We start from the raw sequence: 24,515 nt of genomic DNA on the forward strand, positions 1-24,515 counted from the left end.
GAAGAGAAGAGAAGAGAAGAGAAGAGAAGAGAAGAGAAGAGAAGAGAAGAAGGAAGACAAGGAAGGAGGGAGGAGAACAAGAGAGAGAGACAGAAGAGCGTGAACTCCAGCCCCCTCCCCTCTGCAGCTGACACAGCCCTTGCCGTCAGCTTTAACTGTCTGCCTTTGGCCAAGTGACCAGACTTCTCGGAGCCTCGACTTCCTCCTCCATGTAAGGGCTTTGTGTCTGCACCCTGCGGGGCCGTCATGAGCAAGGAGCAAGTGCAAGTTTGTGCACTTGCCTTAACACTGAGAATGGATCACTTCCACTCACAGGCATGTAGTTTTTTCACAGCTATTTACATTTGTTAACCCGATCTCCATGACGAAGTACTTGGGAACCGCAGTCAGAGAGTCAGCGACCCAAGGCTCCCCGAGGCCAGGAACCCAGGGACCTGGGCCCAAGGTGGGGAGACCCCAGCCCCGGGGCTCCCCATTTGCCCCACCCCGCCCCACCCCCAGCATTCACAAGCTCTCCCCACTCCTGTATATGAATGAGGTGATCTTTCAGCTGCCCTTTGTCTTGAAAAAAAATTAATTCTCATTTGCATTACCTCGTCTAAATGTCACCCACCGATATTTTGTTAGACATTAGCGGCGCTGGCAGGGAGGGCCGCGGGGTAATTGTGTTCTGCCTGGTGCTGGGATTTACATAATTTCAGACAGCAATTAAAGAATCCTGGGGAATTTTTTTTCTCTCTTCCAACCTCTCCTACAAAGAAAGTGTTCGTTTACATTAAGCGCTCAGCTCCTCGCTGTTCATTTGCATAAAATTAAAGGTTTTTGTGTTCCTGAACAGCAGGGTAACATTTAAAATTCCGTTTTAAAAAGCTCACCTTACAATAATAAAATGTTAATATCATTTCATAGGCAATGCAAGGTTGCCAGATGCCTTTCACTGCCGACGTGTACCCACCACTAACTGGTTCTCTCCCACTCAGTGTCCCCCTTCCCTCCTCACTCAACCTTTGTCCAGCTCCATCCTGCCCGGAGTCTCCTCAGTCGCTCCTTTTTCTCTTTCTCTCCTTTTTCTTTTTCTAAATGAAATTCAAATGTTCTCAACACTCACCACATGCCTGAGGCCATGAAGCAAAGTCAAGTTTTCCATTATTCAAGGTATCATCCCATGAATCACGAGTCCAAGTTTGCTGCCAGGTTCTCAGGAGCTCCTGGGTCTGCTCTGACCTCCAAGTCACCACCCACCAGACCCCAACTGTCCTGGACTTCCCGCAGCCAGAGTCAGCCCTGGCGACACTCCCCTCCCTGTGAAGCCGGCACTGCTGTCGTCACCGTGGATGTTTGTGACCCCATGAAGGTCACACCTCAGCCGTTGCTCTAGGGGGCCAGTGTGGCCGGGGCCCCACGCACTCCTTCAGTTCATTCCTTCGTCCTCTTTCCATGTCAGACGGCAGCGAGATGGTCTGGTGAGAAGACGCACAGACCGCTGCCCAGGCCCCCTGTTGTTTCTCACTGTCCAGCCCTTGGCAGAGTCTGGGCCACAGACAGGCACCCCAACCCTGCCTGTAGAACAAGCTGCTCTGTTAAATACAAGCTGGAAGTGAAAGGCATCCAGCAGCCCCACGTTGCCTCTGGACTCCCTCAGTCCGTCAGACACGGCTTCAGAAACTCGAAACCCCAAGGGGAAAGACAAGGGGCACACCCCTGATCCTTCTTTCCTCTGAGCATCCAGGAACATGGTACAATTTCGTTCACTTGGAGTGGCAATGGCTTCACCTTGTTCACCCATTGTCTAATCCCAGCTGGCATTGGTTTCCAGGCATAGACAGCAGGCATAGACAAAGGGCCTTGGCCAGCAATATGAAGGGAGAACTGATTTTCTTACACAGAGAAGAGATTACTAACTAGAGGGGGAGAAAAGAGAGAGAGACAGAGATCTGTGGGGCCAGCATGGACGGGGATGGGCCTCACCAATGATGACGAGTCAAAGGAAGCCTAAAGAGAAGCAGCCATGTGGGGTGAGATGAAGTTTCCCACACTCCACTCATTATCCCAAGGGAGGCAAGAGTGGGAGTAAAAACCACAGAAAGATGAAAGTTTTCCCTCCCCTACCTTAGCCCATAGACTGAGAGCTTAGGATCAGAAAGGATGCTAAGATGCAGAAAAATGGCCAGTTGCTTCTTGCTTTTTTTTTTCTTACTGCACACCACAGTTTTATAACTGATATTCACACTCACAAAAAAAGACATAATTTTTAATGTGATAGAAGCTTTAAGGGATGAGGAGTCATTAATTAAGTAGGGGGTTGGGTGCAGTCTGCCAGCAGAGGCTCAACGTATGTAGAGGTTTGGGGGAGGGGAAAAGTGTAGCTTGCTAAGACCTAAAAGATGGCAAAAGGAGCACAGAAAACAAGGAAAGTAGCATGCAAAACAAACAAATAAACAAACAAAAAACCAGAAAGTATGGCCCATATACGTGGGAAAAGACAATTAGTAGAAACTGTCTCTATGGAGACCCAGGTAGTCAAACAAACAAAGGCTTCCAATGGCTGTTTTAGGTGAGACCAAAGAACTCAAGGATGCCATTTCTAAAGAGCTAAAAGGAAACTATGAGAATGATGTCTTACCAAATAGAGAGTACTGATAAAGATGAAGAAGTTATAAAAAGGGACCAAGTAGAAAAGTACAATAACTGAAATTTTAAAATTCACCAGAGGGATCAATAGCAGATTTGACCAAAAGAATGAATTAGCAAATTTGAAACCAGGTCAATTGAGATTATTCAGTTTGAGAAACAGAAAGAAAAGGAGATGAAGCTAAATGATCAGAGCAGGATATCATCAGGCCAATCAACAAACACAAAGGTTGGAAATTCAGAAGGAAAGGGAAGAGAGAAATGAGCAGAAAGCATATTTGAAGAAATTAATAGCCAAAAACTTCCCAAATTTGATGAAAAACATGAATCTATTCACTCCAGAAGCTCAAAGAACTTCCATTTGGATAAACCCAAAGATAGCCACACAGACACACATTATTGTCAAACTGCAGAAATGCAAAGACAAAGAGAGAATCCTCAAAGCAGCCAGAGAGAAGTGACTAGTTACACACGAGGGCTGCTCGAGAATATGAACAGCCAATTTCTCATCGGGAACCATGGAAGTCAAAAGGCAGTGGAATGAAATATTTAAAGTTCTGAGAGAAAAAAAATTGTCAACCAAGAATTCTATATTTAGCAAAACTATGCTTCAAAAATGAAGAACACCAAAGTCATTCAAAGGAGGAAAGAAGAATCCCTTCAACACATGGTACTTAGACAACTACAAAGGAATGAAATTGGATCCCTATTTTACACTATATATAAAAATTAATTCAAAATAGATGAAAGACCTAACTGTAAAAGCTAAAGCTCTTAGAAGGAAACATAGATGTAAATGTAAGCCTTCCTGCCTTAATGAATTCTGCAATAATTTCTTAAATGTGATATTGAGAGCACAACAGAAAAAAAGGCATAACTTGGATGTCATCAAAACTGAAAACTTTTGTGCATCCAAGGACATTATCAAGAAAGTGAAAAAATCCCTACAGAACTGGAGAAAATGTTTGCAAATTATATATCTGAAAAAGTTCAGTATGCAGAATATATAAAGAACTCTCACAACTTGACAACAAAAAGATAAATAATCCAGTGAAAAAAATAGGCACAGGACTTGAATGTGTCTTCAAAGAAGATAAACAAATGGCCAATAAGCCAAGGGAAAAGATACTCAACATCAGTAGTCATTAGGGAACTGAAACCATAACCACATGAGGCACCATTTCACACTCACTGGGATAGCTTTAATAATAATTTTTTAATAGAAAATAACAAGTGTTGGCAAGGATATGGAGTATTTAGACTTCTAATGCATTGCCAGTGGGAATGTATAACAGTACCACTGTTGTGAAAAACAGTTTGGAAGTGCCTCAAAAACCACAATTACCATATGACCCAGCAGTTTCACTTGTAGATACATCCTAACGAGAATTAAAAACATGTTCACATGCAAACTTATACAAAGTCTCATAGTAGCAATATTCGTAATAGCCAAAAAGTGGAAGCTACCCCACTATCCATTAACTGACAAGTAGACAAGCAAAGTGTGGTATAATATCCATAAAATAGAATGTCACTACGCCATAAGAAGAAGTGAAGTTCTGATGCATGCTACAACCCAGAAGAACCTCAGAAACATCTGCTAGGTATGAGAACCCAGAGCCTGAGGCCACAGTGTGCAGCAATCCATTTGCATGAAATGTCCAGAATGTGCAAATCTGCACAGACAGAAAAGAGAACACCAGTTCCTAGGGTCTGGGAGAAGGAGAATGGGGAGTAACCGTTTAATGGACGCAGGCTTTCCTTTTAGGGTGATGGGAAAGGTCTGGAATCATATGGGGGTTTATATAACACTGTGGACATACTACCACCCTCTTAATTGTGCACTTTAAGATTGTTTATACCATTTAGAGAGAAAGCATGTGCGCAATGATATGGGAAAGAGGCAAAACAAAAAATAAGTCAGAGTAGATGGTATATAGGTATTTTTGTGCTATGCTTGCAATTTTCTATAGTTGTGAAATTATGTTTTAAAATAAAGGCTTAAAATGATAAATAAATGGATAACCCAATAAATAAAGTGACTATCAGGAGGAGCCTGGGGCCTGGGAGAAACCCACTGTCTGTGGATCTGGGCAGAGAGAAATCTGCGTGACAGTGGGAAGAGAAAGTGGGGTCGGTGAGGTGGATGGGGCTGGGGCAGCCCAGCCTGTGTGCACCCCTGGAACCTATGGAAGGCTCAGTGAGACACAGCAGGTGAGCACTAGGCCTAGTACCTGGCACGTGGTGAAGACCCCAATGAACAATCGTAGTTACTATGACAGGTGTATAATGCCTAAGCCCTTGCTTAACATCATCAATAGGTTCTGAAACTGTAAGCAAAACAATGTATAATAAACCACTTTCATCACAGGTATATCTCATCGACATACCAAAATGATGGTATTCGAGGACCTGCTGTAGAGCATGTAGACACACTCAGCACTGTTCTGAGCATTTTGCAAGTTGTAGTTCATTGAATCCTCACCAGAAAAACCTCATGAGGAAGGAACTACTGTTACCAGCATCCCCATTTATGATGAAGACACTGGAGCACAGAGAGGTTAGCAACTTGCCAAGATCACAGAGCATGTAGATGCTAGAGCCAGGGCTGGAGCCTGGTGGTGCGGTTCAAGGGGCTTCTGTACGATGCCCCAGTGCTTCCCCAAATGGCTGTACCTCCCTGGTGGTTCTCAGTTTTGTTATTGTGATATTACAGCTTCTCAGTCTGCAGTGCATTCAGCCAGGCTCCCAAACTCCTCCAACTTCCACTTCAGAATCCTGCACTACGTGCTCTGAGCTCTCCTTGTCCGTTCGGAGGGGACATAGGCACTGGGCAGGGAAAGTGTAACATGGGGTCTCTGTAGAGATGGAGCCTGTGCTGGGGATGTGGAGACCAGTGCTGACCACAGATGCCCCGGCACCGGGCTGGAGCAGGCAGCCTGCCCGGGAGGCTGCAGGGCTGGGGTGAGGGACAGGGCGGAGTCACAGCTGCGCTGGGTGGGCGCCACGGTCAGAATGCTTGTGGGTCCCCCAAATCCATAGGTTAAAACCTAACCCCAAAGCAAATGGCATTAGGAGGTGGGGCCTTTTGGGGTGGTTAGGTTATGAGGGCTGAGCTCTCAAGAATGGGATTAGCCCCTTACAAAAGCACCCTGAGAAAGTCCCCTTGTCCCTCCACCATGTGAGGACACAATGAGAAGTCGTCATACACAATCGGGAATGGGGCTGTCGCAAGAACACAACCATGCTGGCACCCTGACCCTGAACTTCCATCCCCCAGAACTGTGCAGTGTATCTTTGCCTTTGATGAGCCATGTGGTCTGAGGTGTTTTGTTACAACAGCCTGAGCGGACAGAGGCAGCGGGCCAGCTCACATTGGACTTGGCTGGCTGGGAGGTCAAGAGCGGACACAAGCTGAACACCAATGATGCTTTAGAAACAGCAGTTACCATTTTATTTTATTTTTTGAGCATTTACTCAGTGCCCAGCTCCACGTAAAGGGCTTTTCCTGCATTATCCCATTTGCCTAATCTCTTAACAACCCTTAGGCGTGGGCATTATTATGCCCATTTTGCAACTGAGGAAAGAGGCTCAGGAAGGTTACCTGGCTGATGCAGGGTCACCAGGGGCACAAGATGCTGAGAGGGGCCCCCAGGCTCCTGCCTCCTCCCGGTTGCGCTGCCCTGTTCAGCACGGAGCCAACACAAGCCTCGCTGACTCACTAACCAGCTAACCAGGTTGACAAACTGTTTGACAAGAGGTCACTCAGGACGGCAGACCTCCTGGCCTCAGCTCAGGCCCTCCCCTTGCAGTCCCCACGGGGGCCGGCAAGGCCTGCCAGTGACACACAAACCGGGGAATCCTGCAGAAACCGCCCCCCTCTCTGGCGTGGCTGGCAGAATGGCGGGGTGGGGCCTCTTCGCCCCTGCACTCAAGTGCTCATCGAGTTCCCAGACATGGGACTGCCGGGCCCTGCCCCTCATCAGCTCCCTCCACGCAGGCTCTGGGTGGCCCATCGTGCTCTCTGGCCTAGAACAAACGAGCCCCTCATTAGCCCCGCTAAGCATTCGTTTTAGCTGCATGGTTCTGGGGAGCAAAAGTGCACTCAGAACGCACAGGGTTTATTACATTTGCAGAAATGACACTTATGTAGACAAAAGAGGTGACAGCCTAGGAGGGAACTTGAAGGCACAAGGAGTGTGGGCGGTCAGTGGGCCTGCCTGCCCGGCCCCTCTCTGCCCTGGCAAGCCTGCCTCCTCCCCGTGTCTAAGCTGCTGCCTCAGCAGGAATGCCCTTCCCACTCTCCCTCCTAACTGCCCCTGCCTTTGCTGGCCTCTCCCTGAAGTCCGGACCCTGAGGGGTCAATCGTGTCAGCCAAGGTCAAGTTAAAGGGCCCCTAAACCCCCCGATGGTGGGTCAACTGCATTGCTCCAGGTGGAACGTTCAGCCTGCAGAGTGCTGGGCACCCCCAGGCCCCACTTGCAGTCATGTTGGCCGGTTCTCAGGCTTGGTGCCCACCTGCGAGACCTGCTGACACTGTGTGGGGGTCAAACTAACATCTGTCACATCCAAGAAGGGTGGCTGCAGGTGTGGCCCTTTCTCCTCCTTCAAACTCAGCCCCAGCAACCCAGTGCTGAAATCCTGACTTCCAAGCAGTGAATGTTTTCCCTGCTGCTCTTCCAAGCAGCCTCCATCTACCACTCGGTGGTCCTAACCCAGCAGACAGAATCCTCCCCGGCCCTCCCCAACCAGAACTGGAACTAGACACCACACTCACTGGAGGCCGTGTTTTACAAGAGCCTGCCCCAAACTGGCTCCAAGGGGCCACAGCTGAAGAATCTGAGCAACGCAGGAGTATTGGATACAACCCAAAGTATAAATAAATATCCATGAGCCCATTCTGATGCAAATAAATGATTGAGTTAATAAATAAATGGGAGAGAAGAGAAATCTCCCATGCAGAAGAATTCCCAACAGTTTATGCAGCCACCCTGCCCTCCGGGAGGTGGAGCAAAGCTCCCACTCTGCTTTGGGCTGTGCAGAGCGGCTTCCTCCCCAAGAGGACAGTGTGCAAAGATGGGAGAAGGGTCCCCTTGCAGTGGAGACACCTGACAACACACCTCAGCCGGGGGTCAAGGTCAACATCAGCAGCGATCGGCCCCGTGAATAGCACGTGCCCCTGATAAGATGTGATGCAAACAGCCCTTTACCTCTGCGGTTTTCCTCCTAAAGCACGTGAGCCCGGGCTAATCGTGAGAAAAACGCCCGACAAGTCCCAGTAGGTGGACATTCTCTCTACAAAATGTGCGACCGGCGCTCCTCAAAACTGTCATCAAAACCAAGTTAAGTCTGAGCAACTGTCTCAGCCAAGAAGAGCCTACAGAAAGGTGATGACCAAGTGTGACACGAGGTCCTGGATGGGATCCTGGCACAGGAAAAGGACACTGTACAAACCAAGGAAACTGGAGTACATATAGCCTCATATATAGCCTCATATATATAATGAGGTTTAAATATTAATTGTGGGTCAATATTGGCTCATTAATTGTGACAAATTCACCACATTAAACATAAGATGCCACCAATAGGAAAAACTGGCCACAGGGTACACGGGAACTCCCCGCACTCTATCAATTGTTCTGTGAGTCTGAGACGGTTGTGAAGTAAAGGTCGTACTAGAAACACGACTGGCCCCGAGTCCCCCGCGAGCTGGCTCCTCTCTGGTCTGCCGTGCACCCTGCTCCCAGCTCTGGTGACAGTGCTCACGTGAACTCTCCTCCCACGCCCTCCGTGCCAGTTTGTGGGGAGGCCCTCTGTCCGTCTCCTGTGACCTTCTGGGTGTGACTGCTCACACCCAGGCCTTCCCAACTCCCCTCCTCCCAGACCGGCCGAGCCAGTGCACTGCCGGCTCTCCCGCTGCCCTTCCGGTCATTGCTCCTGTGCGTCCTCTTCTGGACTCCACGCTATGGCCACGCCAAGTCCCTCAGGGCTCACCCCTGGTCCCTCTTCTCCCACACGCTCCCTGTGAGACAGTCCCCACGTGGAGGCTGCATCTAGGTGTGCCTCTCCAGCACAGGTGGCTTTGAGGTGACTCGGAGCTGTGTGTCCACCTCCTTGTTTGGGGGCAGCTCCATATGGAGGTCGGCTGTGCATCTCGTCAACCGCCCAGAACTGACAAGTTAATCTTCCTTCAACCCCGCGCTTTGCCCCTCTGTCCTCCACCAGGCGACTGGATCACTGTGCACTTGGGGTCTGAGGCTGAGTCCTGCATGCGGCCCTGGGCTCTTCCCACCGCTCACCTGTGACACCCCATCTGCTCCTGTATCCTTGCAAGCTAGCTCCTTAATGCTCAGAGGCTTTATCCAGCCCCATGTCACTATCCTGCCATTGCCGCCACTTCCTTCCTTTGCCTGGATGTCCACTCCAGCCTCCTCCATTTAATTTATTCTCTACACAGCAGCCAGGGCGGTGATTGCAGACTGCCCACCTGACCCTGTGACCATCTGCCTGTGATGCTAGCAGATCTCAAATGCCTCTGCTTGACACCCACGACCCTCCGCTCTCTCCTCTGTCTCATCTCCACCTGCTGCCTATACCTTGACTCTACCTCCACTCCCGTACACCTGGCCAGTTGTCACTTGCCCCTGCTGTTCCCTCAATCTGGAATGTTCTCTCACACCTAACGGTCACTCAGGATTGAGAGGAGGGGGCAGCTCCCCCCGGAACCTTCTCTTACCAGCTGGCCAGCACAGCGCCTCCTCTGTCCCCAGAACACCATGTACTTCCCCCACTTTGTATCCCAGAAAGCAGGTATCATCTGCTCACAGCCAGTGTCACCTCTCCCTTGTCCCCTCACAGCCCACGAGCCCCTCCGAGGTGAAGACTGCATCCCATGCACCCCCATCCACCTGGGGCTCACTGGAGGTGCTCAGTAAAAGCTGTGATGATGCAAACATTTATTGAGCACCTACTATATGCCGACCGCAATGCCAAGCACGTCACAGGTATTCTCTATTTATCTTTCACAGTAACAAATGAAGGTGGGCTCTTTCATGATTGCTGTTCTACCAAAGAGGAAACAGAGGCACCAACAATGCAGGCAGCTCACTTAAGGTCCCAAAGCAGAAGTCGTGGAGCTGGAACAGGAACCAAAGTTCTGGCTCCACCAGTTGTCCTTTTAACCACTTTCAATTTGTTTCCTGTCCCCTTTTCAGCTTTGCAATCTAGTAACCCATGCCAACAGACACCTTCCACAATACCGCTCTGTGGGTCCCTAGCATCTCGTCACACTGATGCAACGTGACGTGCTGAACCAATCCTGTCATTAGAACAAGTCCAGTGGTCGGACTACATTTCTTCAAATGGTTAACCAATTATCCCAGCACTGTCTAATGAGTGATTCATGGTGTTTTGTCCCCTACGGATTTGAAATGCTACCTTTATCGTATAGTGATGACATATATTTAAGTTATTTTCTTAGATTGGCTCATTTGTCTAATTGTGCTAATTCATGCTGTTTTGAGTCATTATACCTTCAGGATGTGCTTGATTCATTCTTTCATTCCATCCAACCGTCCATCCATCCATTCATCCATCCATCCATCCATCCCTTTGTTCATTCACTCACGCACTCACTCACTTGTTCAACAGACATGTGCTGAGTATGTCTGTGGGCCAGATGCTGTTCTGCAAACTGCAGATCAACAGTGGACAAGGGAGCAGTGAGCAAAATCGCCCTCCCGGCACGCACATTTTAATATCTGACCTTGGAAGCGGCTCCCACCCCGATCAATTTCATTTATTAAGATGTTCTTAGGTGTTCTTGCCTATTTATAACTCCCAATGAACTGATGTTGGCAAGCTAGAAAATACATTTGGGATTTAATTGGCACTGAATTAAATGTATGGATTAATCTTAATGGAATTGACAATTTTTAATCTTCTTTTCCATGAACACAGCAGGCGTTTACACATAGTCAATTCTTATTTTTATGTTAAGTTTAGTCTCACACATTTATTGCTAAGACTGTTGCTAAGTGTTTTATATTTTTGTTGCCATTGCGGATGTCATCTTTTTTCCATCATATATTCTAGATGATTAATGCTGGTACATAGGAAGAATATTGATTTGTGAATATTTCTTTTAAGTCAGCATCTTACTGAATTCCCTGACTAATTGTAATAGTTTCTAGCGGAGCTTTTGGATTTCCTAGGTAAATAAGCATATAATATGTGGAAAACAATTTTTGCCCCTTTCTCCCTTATCGTTTTCCCACATATTTGTTTTTCATGTATTTTTTTGTTGCATTGACCGGCCCAAGATTTCCATGGGGTGCCTGGTAAACATGTAACCACCAGCTCTCTAGAGAAAATAACCTTGATTTGTAGCATTTGCCCATTTCTGTGGTGTAAGTACTTTCGCTATGGCCAATTTCAAGGTACAACATGATGTCACCGGACTCGCTGGAAAAAGACGCAAACCTTTGCTGTCCTGAGCCAGTGGGAGCCAGCCCTACCAGGTCACTGCGTAGACCACTAGGCCCGTGAGATGGCCCGTGGGGGAGAAAACACTGTGGTCAAAAATAAAAATTGAGAGGGTTGCATATATGACTATGTATCCACTTCTGCCAGGTTACAATGTACATCAGCATAGTAAAGGCTCTGGGAAATCTTGTAACATTTCCCACTGATTGGACCAGTGCAAATGTTGGGGAATAGAGAACAGCTAAATCCTAGTTTGTAGCACTTGTCAGTTTCCACCGTGTAAATACTTCCACCAAGGCCAACGACACAATGGCACTGGACACACTGGGGAGAGGTGCACACCTCTCTCAACTCACGGTCCCTGACCTCACGTGGTTTCCCATCATTGCCTAGCAATCCCTCCTTGGTGTCCCTGGTCAGCTCTCTCTCCTACTCTCTTCTCTTGCCAACTTTCTCTGCCTCACCTGTGTTCCGTGTCCTCCCTCCCACAGAACCCACTTGCTTATCCCCATCAGCACCCACTGTTGCCTCCTTCCCTCCTGGAGAATGGAGAGGCCTGGGGCTTCCTGCCAGAGAAACTAACCCCAGGCCGGTACCAGTTCTCTGGCCCCTGGCCCCTTCCATGTCGGGGGGTCCACACCACCAGTTACCCCATTCCTTCCCTCTCTACTGGAGCACTCTCATCAGCATCTAAACAAGCTCAGGTCCCTCCAGGCCTAAAATCAAGCAGGCAAGAACCACTCCTCACCTTCCGCCCTTCCGTATCTCACTACCAGACCCCGCGAACACCATTCCCAAGAACTGTCTGCTCTGCTCCACCTTCTTCCCCCCTGATTTCTCGACCCCTTGCAACCTGGCTTCCTGTCCCAGCTCTTTGCAGAAACAACTGCCAGTGACGTCAACTCCAGTGACGCTGTTGCTAAATCTAGTAGACCCATCTTCCTCCTCGATCGCCCTGACTCTGCAGCCGCTCTGCCTCCTCTCACGGCTGCCTCCTCGTCTGACTGCTCCCCTGGCTGCCAGGACTCTGAGCCCCCGGACTCCCTCCCCCCTCCCACGCTGCTGGAGCACTGGCTCCTCTCCCAGCCCCCTGCTGTCCCTCGGGACTCCCCCCAGCCTCCCTTTCCCATTGACCTACACTCTTTCGTCCTCAGTGTCGACAATCACCCCTGTGCTCTGGACTCCCGAGTCTCCCCAGGCCCAGGCCAGATGTTTAAAAACAGCACTCAGTGGACCTCTGGGGAGAAAGGATTGGGGTAATAATGGTCGCAGGGACACTGGGACAGCCAGCCAACGCGTAGAGCAATGAGATTATGGTTCGGGAACCAGGGCAGGGCCCCTCGGCTCCCGGATCGTGTGGCCTGGCCTGCGGCCAGAGACTGGGGATTGGCGGACAGAGGCTCCTTTGGGTGTGAACTAAGGACAAACATTCAACTGCTCTCTGTCTCATCACCCAGGGAACTGTTCTCAATGTCACGGCTGTACACAGGCCACATCACAGGGCGCTACGGGGACTGTCCTGTTGCCCTCCCCATCCGTGACAGCAACCAAGAGGAGGGGGAGCCATGGGCTCAGCAGGGCAGCCAAAGCTGGCCATCAGCCCGCCACACAGCAGCTGTGCCCTGGGCCTGCCCTCACCCCTGCCACGGGCTCCCAAGGTCACCGGTGTGGGAGCAGGTGGACACGGGGCTCCACTCCCACCTGCGTCAGCTTGGAAGAGGGGCCCGTTGGGGGACCTGGGGTCGCAGCACTTCCTCCAGGTAGTGGCTCGGAGACCGAACAGGGTTTCACTTTCTGTTGCTGTGGACATCCCCAAAAAACTAACTGATGGCCTTGAGTAAGTTAGCTGGCCTCTTGGAAGCTCCGTTTTCTAGCCTGTGAAGTGGGGATACTCATACCCGCGGGTTGCTCGCAGGAGAGCGTGCTGTCCGTTGTGGAGAGACCAGCTCGGCCACGGCAGTCAGCTCCGCCTCCGTGGCAGCTTCCCTCGAAGTGGAACCAGGACGAGACAGACAGACAGACAAGCCCTCGAGTGCTTGCAGGCCTATGGGCCTGACTCTGGCCGCCCCCCCTCTGTGGCTGGTGGGGGAGGGAGAGCCCCTCCCGGGCAGTGTGGGAACCCTGCGCCCCCTTTCCTCTGTCACCAAGGCCTATATTAAGAGCCTTAAGTGTCAGTGCAGACACGTTAACTGCTGATGTGCGGGTGAGAGGCAGGTGTGTTGAAGGGAAGAGAGAAGTCAGGAGGTAGAAAAAAGCAAGGAGGAGGCACAGAGAGAGTGGGGAGAGAGAAAAGCAAGATTAAGTTAATTAGGGTTTGCAGCAGGAGGAAGCAGGAAGCGGGGGGTGAGGACTGTCACTGGGACTTGGCTGAGTGGCCCAGGAGGGCTGTGGACTCCGGGGCGGCCTGACTCGCCCAGGGTCAGGGAGAGGCGGCCTCACGCCTGGACTTCCACGCCCTGCAAAGAGCTGCACTCCGAGAGTGCGGGGTTGGCGAAGGGGCCCCGGAGAGCAGACTGCCTGCGAAGGCGGCTGTCAAAGCAAGGCACTGTTGCTAAGGGAACCGCCGGGGAAGAGACTTGTGAAGATGAAGTCACCCCACCTCCGCAGCAGCCGAGCCAGGGGTGGGGGGGTGGGCCCAGTGCTTCATCCAGGTCTGCTCTGTCTCCCCACCCAGGCTTCCGACCCTGGAGAGCAGAGAACATGCCTCCTCTAACTGTGTCCCCGTCAGGCTGCTCCTTAGCAAGACAGGGTCATGCGGGTGACGACCACAGAAAACTTGGAGAAAGTGTCCTGAAGCAAAGGAGCTCGGAAGGGGACAGTGACACGTGCCCGTCCAAGGGCCCTCTGGTGCCAAAGGCATTCCAGGACCCCAGGCCATAACTGTACAGGAAGATCTTTGTGATTTTGGGTGAGGGTCACAGTGGCTCCTAAAGGGTTTTAAATGCAGTTGGGAGGAACAGTTAAATGGGGGAGAAGGGGCAGCGCCGTTGTGCACAGGCTCTTGGAGGCCCAGGCGTGGAACTGGCGTGCTGTCTTCTCCATCACTCTCCGCGGCCCAAAGCCAGGCCCAGGCCAGCCCGCCCCGGTGGGGGGTCCAGAACACGGGTCCAACTCACATTCTCACTCACAGACCACTCGCTGGGCGGTCGTGGGTAAGTTCCTTTCCTTCTCTGAGTCTCCGCTGACTCATTTAAAAAGTGGTCAAGGCACTCTGTCCTCCCCCGAGAGTTCTGTGGTGATTCGGAGAAGCCATGCATTGGAAATGCCTGGCACGGTGCCGGGGACCTAGTGGGTACCAGCCAACGGGGCTCCCTCCTTTCATTCCAGGAGAATGGGGTCCTGGGGGTGAGGGTCTCATTGCTTCCTGCTGACAGACAGACTGTGGCCAGACTGGGGGTCCGTTCCACTCCCACCCCTCCTCACCTTTCCTCCTGTCCCCTCAGGAGCCCCCCTGCTGTGACCCACAGCACCCCGGGTCTTAAGGATAGTTAAGTAGCAAACTATGTGTTCATAATAAAATTTGCCTGCTTCTACAGACATCCAATTTGCTTACCATCCAAAGAGAAGAATTGGGTGCCTGCTTCCTAAATTGCTTTAATCTCTGCCACAGAATGCTTCTGGCAGGGTTTTTCAACTGGAAAATGGGAAATGAGTTAGAAACAATGGAGGGATGTGAATAATCTCACTTAAGATGTTTGATCTTGAGACCAGATGAAGTCGAAAGCGATTTCCCGGGGTTCGGTCAGACAGGAGTGGGCAGAAGGGGAGAAGGCGGGGGACTGTGGGTCATCCAAGCCCGACTGGGCCCCAGAGCTGGCCAGGAGGGGGGCCTTCCCTCTACCTGACCCAGAGAACACTTCCTGGTCCCTGTACAACTCTGGCAAACTATGTACTGGATGGGAAACAATCCCCATGACCTCAAAGTTAAGCCTGACCCAGGTCCTCTGGTTTCTCCACATACCCATGTCTTGTGTTAATGGTTGACATCACGAACCCATGCCTTTATTTAACAGATGTTTGCGGTGGAGCTACTATGTGTCATGGCCTGTCCCAGTCAATGGACCTCCAGACTTAAAGAAAACCCATTCCCTTTCCTCAAGGAACTCACGAGAGGCGGCTGGCACCAGGACAGAGTCGGGAGCTAGTATTTACGGAAAGGCTGCTCCGCAGAGGTGTGGGCTGAAGACTCCCGCATTCATCGGCCTAGCGCATCCTTGCAGAACTCGAGTCAGGGATTCTTGTGCCCTCTTTTCAGATGGAAAAGTGGGCTCAGACATGAGTCTGTGACTCTTCCAAGGAGGGGACCCAGAGGTAACTGCAGTCCGTGCCCTTTGCCTGGAGCAGTATTCTGCCCAGGCAGGTGGCGTGGGCAGGGTAGGGCAGGAAGGTGCCAAAGGGGAGCTCAGGGTGCTGGGAAAAGATTCAGGAGGCACAAGCCCTGGGGAGGTTGGTTCTGACCAGCAGGAAGGGCCTGTTACCCCTGGCCAAGCTCAATGAGGAGAAGGGGCCAGGCCTTAGGTCTGGGAAGGGACACACTCTCGAAGCCAAGTGAGACGGGGTGAGGGGACACTGATACAAACATCACCTCGCAGGCCTAGAGAGACACCCACACTTATAAGTACAGACACACAACACATACCACCCAAAGGTGAAAGAGAGTTCACAGGTGGTCTAACACTGCAAACTCCTTGGGGGCAGGGACCTCATCAGTCTTGCTCACCACTCTGTCCCCAGCACAGCTCCTGGCACATAGTGGGGCTCCTACACATAATGAAGAAGTCGGCCTCCATTCCCACGTGATCGGTGTGCAGGGCGGTGATGCTGGGGGAGGGGCGCTGTCGAGTCTCTGCGGCCCCCAGCAAGGCTGGGCCACTGCAGGTGCAGCCTGGACGCTGGGCTGGGCCCTGGGGGGCTCCTGGCTCTCTGTCAACTGCTCCTCTAGCCCGGCTGGGCTTGGGGACCCAGCCCATCCGGAGGTCTCTTTGTCCAGCCCTCCTGCCCTCGAGGCTCCGTGGAGTGACCCCAGCCTCCCTAATAACATCTTCCACCAGAGCCTGGCCTCTTGGGGGTTCGGGTGGGGGCTTAATGCATTATTGATCTCCCCGAGAAGGGAGAGTGCCGCAGCCATGGGCCCAGGTAGCTTATTTTGTGCGTCGATGACATTCAGGTACTAGTGAAAAATTATACCAATTATTAAATCAGCCATTATTACTTCAAAGTGCAATCAGTTGTCACAGCAGAGAGAGCTTGTGCGGCGCGTTATTAGTCGGGCTGTGTGCACAGGGAAAGTGCTGAGAAGGGAGACTTTAACCAAAGGGCAAATGCATGAAATTTACTTAGAAATAGCGATTTATCACCCCTGGGTTTCCTACTGCTCCAATCCAGGCAGACACTTCACTGGCAGGAGACAGGCTCTGCCCGCCCCTGCCTCCTGCAGCTCCCACCCTGACAGGAAATGAAAAATTGAGAAGTCGTTGTAACAGCTTAAAGATGCATTATCCCTTTTGATGTGCAATTTGAGCTTCATATCCAAAGGCAGATGAAATCACATGCACCCACGCCAGGCAGAGCAGAGAGAACCACCTTCCCGAGTTTGGGGAGAGGGAGGCACCTGAACTCGCCTGGCCCACCTCACCACCTGGGGGGGGGGGGATGAGAGGGAGATCGGGGCTGGGGTCAGGGAGAGAGAGATCTCAGGCTGGGGTGGGAGGGGCGGAAGGAAGAGAGAGTGAAGAGAGAAAGACAGATACAGAGAGAGAGACACACAACAGACAGTAAAAGGGAAAGAGAGCGAGAAATAAAAGGAAACAAAACTGAGGCAAGGTGTCGGACTAATACAGAGAGTGAGAGAGAAGAGATGGACAAACAAACAGAAAACGACCAACAGAAACCAAGTGTGAGCAATGGCTGCACGCACCCCAGGAGGTGTGACCCCCGGATCAAGAGTCCCGCCAGCTGAGGGTAGAGTGAAGCCCTCACCTTATCTCCCAGTGGAGGCTCTTGGCTCCCCTGCTGTGTGACCATGGGCAAGTACTGGCATCTCTCTGGGCCTCTGCCCTTGTTTGGCAGGTGGGCTCACAGAGTAGCGAGGAGAGCTGGGATCCTGTGCGGGCAGAAGGAGCCCGTCCTGGCATCCCTGGCATCCCGGGGCTCCGGCCAACCTCAGAGGGCCTGGTCTCAGGCTGCCGCGGCTCACGGGAGCCCCAAGAAAAACCCCTGAGCTTCTGTTCACCAGACACCAGCCTCTGAAGACTTGAGACCCAACCACCTGCCGGGCTGCTCCGTGGCCTTTCAGCCAAGCCTGCTGCTTGAGGACATGGGACGGCAGGGCTCACAGGAGAGCCCCCGCGGACGACGCCCCCACCACCCCACTCTGCACACCCCACACAGAGCTGGAGTGTGTGGAGGAAGCACTGGGTCGGGGTCCGACTGACCTGGGCGGCTCCGAGTCAATGCCAAACTCCCTGAGGACAGAGATTTTTATTTGTCTTTGCCTATCACTCAAATATTTAAATACATAAATCACTTGCCACCCTCAAGCTGAGTGACCTTGGGCAAGGTACTTCACCTTTCTACCCTTCACTGTATCCTTAGCAAAAGAGTTCCTGCTTCATGGACCACTGTGCAGCGTGGACAAGACCAGGCAGGGCAGTCACCCGACCCGCAAGAAAGGGGTCAGAGCGGCTTTTTATCATCGGTGGGAAGAAAGGAGGAGAGAAGGGTACGGGTTAAGGGTGTGATCTCCAGATGATGGGGTTAAATGTTTATCTTCCATTCTTGTCTGCATTTGTGAAGTCGAATCTAGCTTTATAATTAGAAGAAATCATAAACTGTAATAAATTTGTTTTCAAACAAGTAGGAAATTGTATCATAAAGTTCTTGGAGAGAGTGAGTGCGTGTCCCCAGGAGCTCAGGGCTGTCCTGAAGTCCAGGGATACGTGTGGGGCCCCCAAAGTCCCCGACCCCATTTCTTCCAGGTTGGGGAGGGTCCCCAGCATATGTGCCAATTGGGTTCACCTGTGCCTGCCAAGCAGGCTCACAAAGCCAAGTTTGAGGCTCTTTCTAGGTACACTGACACCATCATGTGCCAGAATGACATGGGTCCCTTTGCTGCCTTCCCAGGAGCCTAGAAGCTCTTTGCCAAAGACATGTCTCGCCCAAGACCACCTTGCCTTTGCTGTACCCACCTTCCTGGCTCTTCCAATCCCTACAGACTCTTACAACCACCCCATGGGGCGGTAGCATTACTCCCATTTCAGAGGTGAAAAAGCTGAGGCCCGGAGGGGGCGTTGGTTCGCTCTAAGTGCATCCAGCTGGCTGACTCCCGGCCGGTGCCCTTTCCATGACACCCTCGTGGGGCTAACAGATGGCGGAGAGGAGGCAGAACTAATCAACTCCTCTATCGATTCCATCCCCTCCATCGAGGAGATTGATCTTCCCATTAGCAAGGGGCAGATGAGAGGGGATTGGAGGCCCAGCCCGGCAGCACAGCGAACACTGCCCTGTCTGTGTGCAAGTCACCTGGCCCGGACGAGAGTGGCCAAGGTCCTCAACCAGCAGACTGCGTGGCACCTCAGAGGGACCCTGTGACTGGCCAGGGATAATGGGGGGCTCTGTAATTCACCAAGATCATGACAGGCCACTGCTCTCAGGCTACCCCTCTGTCCATCCTTCCTCCCTCCAGCTCTTCACTCACCTAAGTTTTTATTCTTCCTCTGTGCCAAACACCGTGCAAGACGCTGGGACTCCCGAGGGAACTTCAACATATCCCCAGCCCCATCGAGGCAGGGGGAACAGGTTGCAATTTATCATGTTTCACATCTTTATTAGTGAACTGGACATCCTGCGAGGAACTGGCAGGTCACTGAGTTGATGAGTTAAGCCCCAGGCCACAGAATAATCCAGATTTTAAATCCTCCTAGAAGTTGGTCTTTCTCCTATCAGAAGACTCATTAATCTTTTTTATTTTTTCTCCCTTAGAATGAAAGTTTGATGAGGCTAAAGACCATGGCCATGTTTCTCCCCACTGTCCCTCCAGCACCTGACATGGTGCCTTGCACAGGGAAGGGCTCAATAGTTATTTATTGGATGGGTGGGGGGATGAAGAAGGATGAATGGAAGGATGGATGGATGGATGGATGGATGGATGGATGGATGGATGGATGGAGGAAGATGAATGAATGGATGAATGAATGCAGGATGGATAGAGGATGGATGACGTATAGATAGATGGATGGATGAAGTGTTTATAGCTCAGACAGGCCCCTAATCTCACATCTGAAAGACTTTAAGAGCGTATCACTTCATACATTTGTTTCTGCAGCACGGATATCGCCTTTCGATTTGCTCACCCCAGGTGAGAGGAGCTCACTACCTAGCCCGGCAGACCATTCCACGGCTGCACAGCTTTCTGGAGAGTCCCCGTCTGGACCAAGCCGAGACTGGGAAGCTGCCTCCCACCGTGCAGTTTAATCCTCCGTGGAATAAGTTAAATCACATCACTGAAGGCAGGGAGTCTTCCCGTCCACAGATAAAGCGTCTCTACAGCCTCCGTCTGCTCCTCTTGTTTCCGGCACTTTTACGTCTGGGTGGCCCTGGGTTCACCCAGAATTATCAAGATATTTCTTTTAAGTGAAACAGCCTGAGGAGGGAACACTGGACCGGAAATGATCGGGACTATCACCTCCTTTGTTTTAGACTCTCTATACCTATTAATACAGCCTGAGATCAGGGGTCAAAGGCTCTAACACATGTGGAGGGGCTTTGTACTGTGTCTGGCACAGTGCTATATAAGATTGTGCTGGAAGTTTCCAGAACTACTCGACGTATTCAGAGCCAAATAATATTTAAAGGCAAAACAAGCAAGTAATAAAGGGATGGCTGGAGGATGAGTTCGTGTTGCAGAACAAGCGTTAATAAAGTAAAAGAACTTGAATGAGGTGATGATGTAGGGATGGTCGGCAGTGTCGCACACAATGGAGGGGGGACAGCTCTCTCTTCAGGGCCTGTCACGCTTCAGACACACACTGGGTTTGGGTTCCTCCTAATCACCCAGATCTTCGCCCCACGAACCAGGTCGCAGACTCACCCTGTGCTGGCCTCCTCAGGTTGTTAATGGGGGTTCAACGGCCCTCCCATTTTTAGCGCACGGACTGCGTGCCCAGACTCTAGCTCAGCGCCTCACCGACGTCATCCTTGCTAAATTTCACCTTAGTGGTTGAGAGCAATTTGTTTCCTTTATTCACCAGTGTCCCTGAGCGCCCACTGTGTGCCAGGCCACATGCAAAAGACAAAGAGGTGACAATGGGCAGGACAGCCATGGTTCCTGCCCTCACCAAAAAAGCCCACAGCTGATGGTGGCGGGGAAGGAGAGGGACACCTTTGCTGGTCTGTGTCCAGGGAAGTTCAGGTCCCAAAGGGCCCCTCTGCCCCCAAAGGAGAGTGAGGTGCTCATTCTCAGGGGCGTGCAAGTGGGCAATCAGCACTTAAGAGCAAGTTTCTCATCCTAGCCAGGCGGCTCAGGTGGTTGGAGCACTGTTCCATACACCGAAATGTTGCAGGCTCTAACCCCAGTCAGGGTGCACACAGGAGGCAACTGAAGGATGTTTCTCCCTCACATGTGTCTCTCTCTGTGTCTCTCAAATCAATAAATATATCCTTGGGTGAGGATTAAAAAAATAAGAGTGAGTGTCTCCTTCAATTAGGTACCTTTAACACCTCACTGGCCTCATGCTGGTCCCAGCCCTTGGCTGCGGAGTTCTGCCCAGGGAGGGAGGAACCGGCTCTCCAGGGGCAGCCCAGTAGGAGCTGGGGGTACCCACCTGGCTGCAGGGGCAGGTAGAGATGAGCAGGCTGGGCTGGAGAGGCAGTTCAGGGAGGCAGGGAGGTGGGGAAGGGGGTGGCCACTCATACATTAACCGGACCAAGTCACTCAGCCTCTGAGCAGCAAAAAACTACTATCACTCATTGTAACGAAGGACCCACTGGGCCTCCCCAGGAGGGGGGTGTTTCTTGTGGCCCCCTAGCCCTGGGGCTTGAGATCCTCCCCCTACGTCCCTAGCATTAGAACAGACAGCCCGAACCCTCCCCCATCCTGCCTGCGGCCACAGAGGGAGGCCCAGGGTGGGCAAAGGCTGGCGGCAGGACAGAGAAGGCGGCCTGGCTCCAGGCACAGAGGGCGCCCGGGGCTGGGGCGGGGGCTCCCAATTACAACCTCAATCAGGCCTCCAAAGGCCCCGCTGTGGAAATGAGAGCCGGAGCCAGCGATTGCCTCTGGCACGTGGAAAACTCCAGATCTATAACTTCCTGGAACTTAATTAGCTGCTAACTTCAAAGATGCATTGGGGTTTGTGTAATAGTCCCCGCGCCGCTCAAGGACTGCAAAACCTGGGAGAAAAATGGGGCCATCTGGCTTGGAAATGGAATGAGACAAAAGGCTTTCAACTTGGGGCTCCCTTCAGCCGAGACCTGAGAAAAAGAAGCATCATTATGACACCTCCTCTTTATGGAGTGTTTACGGGGTGCTGAGCGCTCCGCTAAGTGCTTCACATTCCGGCTTTTTAATGTTCACGGTGCTTCCGTGATGTGGGCCTTATCCTCAGAAATGACAAGTGGCAGTCCAGAGGGCACAGCCACGCACATCTGTCTGACTGCGGAGCCCCAGGGCCTCCCCACCGTCCCTGCTGCAGAGTCGCTGCTCCGGAGCCTCAGTGCCTGCCAGCCACTCACACCTTCCCGGCAGAGGGCGGGTCTGGGGAACCAAGGCATGAAGACCACCTCCTGCCCCATCCCCTGCACCCTCACACAGCCTGTCGTGAGGAAGCTGGCAACCAGGCAGGCACCTGGTCCCTCCCGAGGCCTCTGCCACTGGGGTATGTTAGCTAGGGTAAGTTCTCCTTGCTGCTGTAACAAATCGACTTCCAAACCTTGGCAGCTTCACACATACAGGTTCCTCTCGCACTCGGGAGAAGGAGCAGGTCCACAGGCACAGGGAGGCCTATGTTCTGCTCCACACGGTCACTAGGCAACCCAGGTACCTTGCATCTGTGGCTCTGCTCTCCCCTAGGGCCTCGGAGTTCTCTGTGGGACCCTCACTTAAAGGTGTTCCTCGCATCCAAATGTCCCTCCCTTGGTGTACCTCATATCTGGGTGTACCTTACACCCGGCCATATTCTATTGGCCAGACCAAGTCACACAGACATGTCTTTGCAAGGCAGAGTGGGAAGGTAGGAGGAAAGAAAAATGAAGTCTGTCCCATCCATTCATCTGTTCATTGAGTCATTAAAAACTAAGATCAAATTCAAGGAGTTCATCATCACCAAGCCCTTATTATATGAAATGTTAAAGGGACTTATCTAAGAAAAAGAAGTTAAAGAAACATGAACAGTGAAAGGACAACAAACACAGTTATTAACAACCACACCTAAAACGAAAGCAAACTAAAAGGACAGCTAGATAAGGAGTGGAGACATAGAAATGAAGATCTCAAGGAGGGTTAGCAACAGGGGAGTGGGAGGAGGAGATGGGGGGAGAAGGTACAGAAAATAAGTAGCATAGACAGTAGAAAGAAAATAGATGGGGGGGGCAAGAATAGCATGGGAAATATAGAATCTAAAGGACTGGAGACACATGGTCATAAACTAAAGGGGGGTAATGGTGGGAATGGGGGGGTAGGGTGGAGGGGAATGAAGGGGGGAATAGAACAACTGTAACAGCATAATCAATTAAAAAATAAAAAATAAATAAAAAAAATAAAACAACAACAAAAAACTTGATGAGTTCTGCAATCGGCTGGGCACTGAGCAGTCTTTAGAGGGAACAGTGAATAAAACAAACCACGGCCTTGTCCCTGTAGGGTTTCAAGCCCAAAGGGAAAGAGTAGCATAAAATCACAGCAGTGACATTATTCTTACTAAAACTGTACTAAGTGCTACTAAACAGAGGTCAGGCAGCATGTAGCACTGAGCCTGAGGAACACTGAGGAATCCAGGGGGGCTTCCCTGAAGAAGTGGCTTTTACGCTGAGCCCTGAAGGATGAAGATTAGGGAGCTCTTGCCCCTAGAAACAGCCCTGAACCAATACGGGAGGCAAAAATACATGAATACCCACGCTCCCCTGCCCTTCTGTTGGGACGGCTGGGAGGCGGGTTCTACCACGTCTCCCGAAACTCCGCAGCAGAATTTCCCACAAGGGCAACCCGCTGGATGACTTCCCTTCTATGAGCTCCCTTCCTTTCCCTTCCTCCTGTCTCTCTGGTGTCCCAAGACAACAGGTTTGCTCCCGGCAGGTTATTCGACTGGTGACCTGTCTTCTCGGTGGTTCTCTGATGGGAGGATGAGGTGGGCCCAGTGGTTAGTACCAGGCAAGGTGTGCCTTCCAGGTCCCCTGCAAATCAACTCGGTGGCACACAGCTGGTGTAAAGGGACAGACCTGTCCTGTGTCAGTTCACCCCGTTTCCCTCTCTGGGCCTGGATTTGGGGGCCTGGACCCCTCTGCAAAGGCACATCTGCTGTGCAGAGCCGCCGCGGCGCTCGCCTCCCCGCCGCCCACCGAGCACCGGTTCTAAGTTAGCTGTCTCATAATCGGTGCTCGGATGGAAGAAAAGCAGCTGTCGCTGAAGCCACGTCAATCTGAGCAGTAAAAGGTTTGGGCAAAAACATATTTTATTGTTCTTGCTGTCAGAAACATAAAGATTTAAGGGGCATGTGACTCGGTAATTGCAGTGGACTTTTTTTCCCCTTGACAATAAACATAAAACTTAAAACTGTATTAAAATCATTTGACAATTTTTATGCTCAAAGAGCCTAGAATGAATAATGGTGGGGTTTTTTTTTTTTTGCATCTAAAATGCACTCTCTCGTCAACCTATAAAACTGTCAGAAATAAATTCATCAAAAGCAGATTATATAATTAAAAGTCGCTATTTGTGTCTCTGCCCGGTTGGGATTGGAGTCGTTCCGTTCTCTCTCTTTCTCTCTCTCTCTCTCTCTCTTTCTCTCTCTCTGTCTTTCCCCCACTTTATCTCTCTCTCCCCTTCTTAAATTTAAAAAACATTTTCAAGTTGTGGATGACGGCAAACTCAAGCTCAGCTGCTTTGTCCAAGGGAGATGATAAAATGAGGGCTCCATGAACAAGCGGAGAGTTTCTGCTGCAGCCAGCAAGCATCCCCCCCCCCCCCACCACCACCCTGGTCTTCCTCCTATGGGGACATGAGCCCACCCACCTAGCGAAGCTTTGGGGTGAGCATGAGAGGGACACGCCCCACACTAGGACACGCTCCTTCTCCTGACCTGGCAACATGGAAGGGAGGGTGTGGCAGAGACTTTCGTGTGCATCCACCCACCCACCTCCCATTTCTCCTTCTGCACCTGCACACGGGAGAATCCACCCCCCAGACCCCA

Source organism: Artibeus jamaicensis, unplaced genomic scaffold (assembly GCF_021234435.1).
Source record: "Artibeus jamaicensis isolate MK-2021 breed Jamaican fruit bat unplaced genomic scaffold, CSHL_Jam_final contig_471, whole genome shotgun sequence".
NCBI classification, from domain to species: domain Eukaryota; kingdom Metazoa; phylum Chordata; class Mammalia; order Chiroptera; family Phyllostomidae; genus Artibeus; species Artibeus jamaicensis.